Source organism: Egretta garzetta, unplaced genomic scaffold (assembly GCF_000687185.1).
Source record: "Egretta garzetta isolate BGI_Z169 unplaced genomic scaffold, ASM68718v1 scaffold271, whole genome shotgun sequence".
Lineage (NCBI taxonomy): Eukaryota > Metazoa > Chordata > Aves > Pelecaniformes > Ardeidae > Egretta > Egretta garzetta.
The window spans coordinates 4,588,336-4,595,682 of NW_009258669.1; positions in this window are offsets into that span (position 1 = coordinate 4,588,336).

Sequence of the window (7,347 nt, forward strand, 5' to 3'; positions counted from 1 at the left end):
GGCCCTGCGGGAGCCCGCGGCCCTCCACCAGCAGGCGGAAAAGCCTCCGTGCCCGTCAGTGCAGCGCGTTTGGTACCATCAGCGTTTACTAAAGGAGGGTTTCTGAAAGATGCGGAACTCTTAGAATCATAGAATCACTGGGTTGGAAGAGACGTTTAAGAGCATCGAGTCCAACTGTCTTGTTAATAAGAAAGAAGAGGGAGAAAGAGGGTAAGATTCAGGAACTCTGAAGTACTTGGGTGTTTATAAATAAATAAGCAAAAAGGGATGTAACTTTCATCAAGAGCCATTAATTCATAAACTGTATCGCTTCATTCTTGCAGTAGTGAAATTTTCTCTCGCTGTACAATACCTGTTGTGGTTTTGGAAGTACTGGTTCTGATACAAAGTCAGGAAGAATAAGTTATGAACAAAGAAAGTTCTGTTCCTGGGGCTTCACCTTCAAAGGACATTGTGTCCAGGGTCACTATATACACAACTAGAAAAGCAGCAGAAGGTGTGGGGAGGCTTTGGCAGCTGTGCAGCGGTTACATGTGTTTCTGTAAACCTGGTGCCATGGCATGATGATTATTTTTGAATATGCTTATTTACCACTTTAATTTCTTCAGGAGTGGGTTTTGGGAAATGTAATTTAAGCCATATTTTTCAGAATGTGAAAAATATCCAAAGCATTATGATACAAACAGCTTAATATGCTGCAATTTCATGACACTACAGTGATTTAGCTACCTTTTTTTTTGTCCAGAGAGGACAGGAATATGGTATCAGACAGCCGACTCATGTGCTACGTCACAACATAAAGAGGATTACATATACAGATTACAGCTCTTGGTGTACGACGTAAATATCTAACACAAGCAGTTTGTATGAGAATTAGAACTACTATTGAAGAATTTAAAGTGTTAGGATAATTCTGTGACTATCCTAGGGGTCACGTCTGCAAGAACTGCAATGCAACAGAGGCGAAGTCCACGAGGTGTTTGGCTGCATGGATATGTGTATTGCTGAGCTAGCAAAGGCAGTAACAATAGTGCATGATGTCACTCCTTATCTCTGAGGCCTTTGTGATAATCCACTGCTGCAGTTGCTATGAGAGCCAGACATATGGTTAAAACCCATAAAGGCAACAGTCCATAAGGTCAACAGACATATGGCTGAGAGGCCAAAAAGTTAATATGCTGAGAAGTCTGTAAACTAAGAAGCTGGAAATAAGAATCTATCTGGTGTGTCCAAGAAGGGAGAAAGGCTCTTTTAGAATGACTGGGGAGGAGTTCATTTCAAAAATACTTTCGTCTGTCTTTTTTTTTTAATGCAGAGCAAAGTTTGTATGTAATTCTTCAGCTGAGTAAATGCCATTAAATCAACAACAGAACTTCAATCGTCAAAAAAGTGAGAGAGGGCTAGAAATATGTCGGTAAGACTTTTAACTGTTCCTTAGGCCAGTGAATACTTAACACGGTTTGCAGCTTTCTGACTTACTGACTTCTGGATGCTTCAAAGCATTTCTCTTGGGAGGATGCAGGCACATGGTGAAAACATCTGTATTCAGAAGTGTGGAGGCTACTGTGTAAAATAGGAATGTATACATTAGCATTAGGTGTTACTTCAGAAAATTTTTAACTCTGCCACTCTGTTTCAATGCTCCAAATAGACTCTTAAACTAGAGATAGATTGTTAAACTCGAAGGTTGTTAAATAATAGTGGAATCTGATTAATAGTAATTCTACCTGTTACAGGCCCCATTTGCAATTAGCAGGTAGTGTGGGTAGCTGGCAAAATTTATTTGGTTTCTGCTGCTGGCTGGTATGCTGATTTCATTTGGTGTTAACACCACAAAATGCTAAAGATGCTTTGTTAACAACAGTAAGGAGGATTCTGAGACTGCTGCCTGCTTACTTGTCTTTGACTTGTCTCAGAGCAGTGGAGTCCTGGATCCCAAACTACGCTGCTTTTCCCACTGTCAGTGCATATTTCTGTTCAAGTGCACTGTCCAACAGCATTGAAATCTTCTGGCCTGCTTGTCTTTATGTTTCCTTTAAGTCCCTTTTGTCATCCTTGTAACTCCTCTGTCATCTTACCTGCGGAACTCTGCAACCAATCTTGCCACTCGGACTAAGAATAGAAACAGATCACCTTGAAATGACTCCTCAGCCCTTTAAGAATCCAGTTCAAAATAACCTCTTTCTTTTAAAAACCCATACAGATTTTCTGCAGTTTACCTCTCGGGTATAGCCTCTGACTTGTCTCTCCACCATCACTTCCTTTATTTTTTCCTTATTTTTTAACCTGCTTCCTTTCTTTTTTCCTTTGCAGACTGCGCAAGCTGCTCATGTCAACGTTTTCTTCCCTGTGTTTCCTGCCATCTGTATCTTGCTAACTTCCCCCCTTCTTTCAAACGGCATTGTTTGCCATATCTCCTTTACCCATGTCAGTGCCACTAATTGCTCTTTCTCCCTCAATTCTGATAGGATAATTTATTCACTAAATTATATTTTTATATAATTTCTGAAATATTTACCTTATACTGACTTTCATTACTATATTCAGTGTGGAGTGTTTTCTCCTTACAGATGATAAATAGAGAGAGAGGCAAAGCATGTTAATCATAAGCAGCCGGGGCTTTGTGGCTGACGAACAGTTTACCAAAGTGGCTGACAGATGGCTCTGCAGTGTACTCTGCTTATTGCATAGTTCACAAAGCTCTTCCATACTATCCACATCTTCCAGAAGTTGACTTCTCTTGTTACTGGGAGCGGGGTCAGGTAACAGCTATGGTGCCCACCTCTGACACCATTCCAGAGGTCATATTTTACAGTCTGCAAATTATTGCTATCAGTAAGGGAGAAATGGGTAGGAGTTATGAAGAGCCAAGATGGCTGCAGAGCGCTGTCCTAAGAGCTTAATAATTTTTTCTTAATTTCCCCATGGATGTTTAGTCTCTAGTTGTTCTCCTGACCAAATATCCCGACTAGGGCTGTGTCTGCTCAGGATAACATAGTAAAATTTTCCGCAGAGATACTTCAAGGGTAGGTTATTTTCTGAGCATGTTAGTGAGGAACAAAATTAAACAGAATGGCCTTCCTGCAAAATGGAAATCCACTTTACAAGAATACTGTTTAAGATAAAATAGCACTGTAAGTTACGCTTTTCCTACATTTTAGTGATCTTTTTTTGCTACATGGTATCCTAATCTTACATGCAGTGCTGCCTTTGAAAGAAAGCACACCAGCAGCAGTTCTTGCACATGTTTTGCTACAGATTTGTCTAACAAATTCTCGGTTCCCAAAACATTAAAAAGTCTTTTCTTACATCTGTACTCCTTTCATCACGCAGATACCCTCCTACTGGTATAGTTACAGTTAATTCCCTCTGAATAATACTGCTGTACTGAGGAATAGTGGCACGACACTCAAGCTAATAGGCTATCCATATTCTCAGCTTCACAAAAACATGAGGAATGATAGATTTTTACAGCTGTTGCTCTTGGCATCATTTCTGCAAAATGAACATTATATCTTTTAATATTGTGAGGGTTTTTAATGGGGCTTGTTTCAGGACTTTGTATTTGGTTTCTTAAATAAGTTGTGCTTGTGTTACAGGTAGGCACTAAGAGAGATTGGTTTTGGTGTTTATATCCATGAATAGCAGTGTCCTTGTGACTCAGCACTGTTTTCACTGATTTCACTGCAGGGAATTATTACAGAATTTGAAGGAGCATGTGTGAAACAGGTATGTTTACCAGAAGTAGGACGGTAATTTTTTTAAACCTACAACAAATGCAAACGTTACCTTGTCCCTAATCTACTGTAAATCTTAATTATATGAAGATTCATAGATCATGTTTCTAATAAAAGAAAAATTATTTGGGAAAGGTTCAGTGTAATCAACCAAAGGAGCTGGGTGATATCATACTTGACAAGGTTGTTAGCTTTCCAAAAGTTTTTTAGAGCACTCTTAAGTCATTCCATTCCTTTTCTCAGAATGCCCTTGCAAAATAGTTTCAGAAGGTTTATTTCCCTTTGGTTTTCATGAAGATTGTGCGAATCTCAAAATATGTAGAACCTAGCCAAAAGAATTGATAAAACACATTGAGTACTATAATCGTTTTAGCTATGTGACAGCAAGAAGTGTGCGTAGGTGGGCATGCACTATTTCGGCCACCAGAAGATGGGGGAGAAAGGGTAATAATAGCACTTGAGACTTAAACTTTTGTTTGCTTTCACACAGAGTTGCAGGAAGATCAGATGTTACGCTAAGGTGGGAAATTTCTTTGTTAATTTTATTTATGTGTGACTATCATACCAGCCTGTCATCTAATAATACTCCAAAATTTTATAAGAATTAAACTTGGAGAGCAAATGTCTCTCAAATGCTATTTCTTTTGTTACACCATCTAGTCAGACCCATCAGCTTGTAGACAGGTTGTGAAGTATGTTTTTCAAACATATATGGTATGTAACTAAATTGAACATGTTGAAAAGGAAAAAAATAAATTCTTTTTAACGTCACTAAACAAACTAACTTCATGACCTTACTATATTTTAAAGGTCAAATATATGAACTTTGAAGCAAAGCTAAGGTATACTTTTTGCTGTAATGTGTTACAGAGGTGCCCTGACTAGGTTTGTATGAACCAGCTTGAGTATCTGAAACAAGGTGGCTAAAGCCAACCTTCATATGGTTAACTCCCTTCAAGAAGACTGTTTAAAGTGGACTGTGGTACATTAAACCTTTCTCTTAATTCAAGAAAAATCTTGTTTAGCTATATTTTTTCTCCTTAAGCCATTTGCTGCAGGAGTACTTGTGTTTTCTTTTGAAGCAACTGATACCACTGTCAGAGCATTGCAGTTCTAGTGAAAAAGGACCGTTTCAAATTTTAATGCACATGAAGGACATTTGACTTAGTTATAATGCAGCCTGGAATATGGAAGAAAGAACTTTTAGTCCAGAGAGAAGATAAGCAGGAATTGTGCACAGAGGTCAGACGTCCTCTATCAACTCTGAAAAAATAAAATAGTATTTCTTATAGTTCCTTCATGTCTTGCTTCTTACTTTTCTCTGTAATTATAAATAAAGTACCGCACTGGATCTTGTTTTAAAATAATCCTTCAGAAAAAACACAATTATTCCATCTGGTATATTGCAAGCACTTTAGAAAAAGTGATGCAAATTGTGATGTATCTCAAAAAAAACCTATGTAAATTACACATAAGCACATACACATGCAAATGCTAGCCCATATCTCAAGCAAGCTTGTTCAGCACCCCAGCTGTCAGTGTAACAACGGTTAAAACTCACATTAAACAAGGAACTTCATTTAAAAAAAATGATGCTGTGTAGTTGAACTGTTCTGTCCTACCCCTATGCTTCACAGCAGGACCTCTCTCTGAAATTTTCCTCTGCATTCTTGTCTGGCTTCTCATCTATAAAAAGACAAAGTAAATAAATCTTAACTTGCTTCCTCAAAGGGAAATTGTAGCAATAAGAATGACCTTCCAAAGCAATGGGAGGGTCAGATCTCTCTATTAGTATTATCTCATCCAAAAGCAGTATAAAACAGAGCAGAAGTTAAATCTATTAAAAATCATGTGTTTTGCCACCTGGCCCAGTGAGCCTGCCGGGCACTGGTGCCGACTTGTGAAGGACTGTGTTCACGCAGGATCAGCCTAAGTAAAGGAGCCTTACAGCTTTCTGTTCTACCTGGGTAGATGGTAGAATTCCTGTGCATTTAGACATGAGGCAGTAACTGAGAATCCCTGGCTACATTTCTTATTTTTTGCTGAGTGGGTCAAATTTTCACTTGATGTTGTTGCTGTAGTCTGCATTTCCAGGAATAAAGGCAAAAAAAGAGAGAGAGTTGTGTTTTCTGGCAGGGGAACAGGAAGATGACAGAAACAATACTGAATTTGCAGTGCTCACAGCAGAATGTAACAACAATATTCACAAACATTCACACCCAAGTGACTGTAGCATTTCTTTTCACCTTTGGCTTTCCTCAATTGTTGCAAGGGATCTCTCCTGGAATTTCCATTATCCACTTATCCTCTACACTTGGATTGCCTGTCAGCTGCCGCCGCCTCTGTAGTACATTTAAGAGAGAAATTTGACATTTGAACTAGTAGCTATGGTTGCAGGCAATCTGCTTTGTTCTTGGTCTAAAGGAGCCACAAATTAAGATAGCTTTGCAGCATCTGGATAAGCATTGCCTTTCCCGTATACAGAACATCCATCTTTACTGTGTCCACATTTACTGGTTGTTGAACACATTGCAAATTTGCATAGATTAGGTGAGTCGATAGAAGACAAATTTTTCTTTCTGTTTTGGGAAGATCCTTTACTTTCGTCATCTGCTTGAGGATTACTGTCTTACGCTTTTCACCCGTCTCTTTTTCCCTCCAATACAGACCCTTTATTTTTACACAGATTAGTGTCTTGAAACAATGCAGCTGATGGGTGTTTCCTTATAACAAGTACTGGGTCTGAGTGTTTCTAACTTTTAAGATCTGTTTAAATCCAAGTACGGGGTATGCATCACTGAGAAGAACAAACCAGAATAGCATTAAGGTGTCATATATTACTCCCATGATGGGTTTAAAATTGGTACCAATGAGAAAGGAATTACGTACATCATTTTGATCTTCTGTTGAAAGAAGCATGAACAGTCTATTAACTGTGTGTTACACCATATAGTTCAGTGAGCAAATGGTGTTGTTCCTTAAATCATTACAGGATGTGAAAGATTTTATGGAGTAAAAAAAAAAAAAAAAGGAAGGAAAAAAGGGTATGTGCTGTCTTTTGTTTATATTGCGCCCAGTACTCTAAAGAGAATAAAGCATTGGTTTAAGTGACAGAGAACAGAAAATGGGGGGAAATCATCTTCTAAGCATGCTTTGGAACCAGGGTCATGTGAACCGTGAATTTCAGTAAGCATTTTTTCTCTCCTGACACTAACTCTTGAATCTGCAGCCCCCATGCCTATTGCTAGGAAGAAATTACTAGACTATGGATAGTTTTAAAATTTTCTTGTTCCTCCTCTCCAGGACTTGTTGATATATCTGCATTGTTAATTTCTGTAAATGTCCTGTCCTTATCTTAAAACTAATGATACCCACTACATAAACAAAACTTAAAGCCAGTTGAAACCTCAGAAACTATGCTGTTATGGGAGACAGGAAACTTAGTATTTTGGTGGATTCAGTCTTAGAAATCTGTGTATCACCTATCAGAGGATTAGTGAATTAAACTGTAGCCATCAAACTGTCTGACTTGACAAGCCTAATGGTGTATTTGGTCTTTTGTGTTGGTCTGGTCATTCCTGTCTTGGTTACTTTCTGAAGGTCCTCTTTC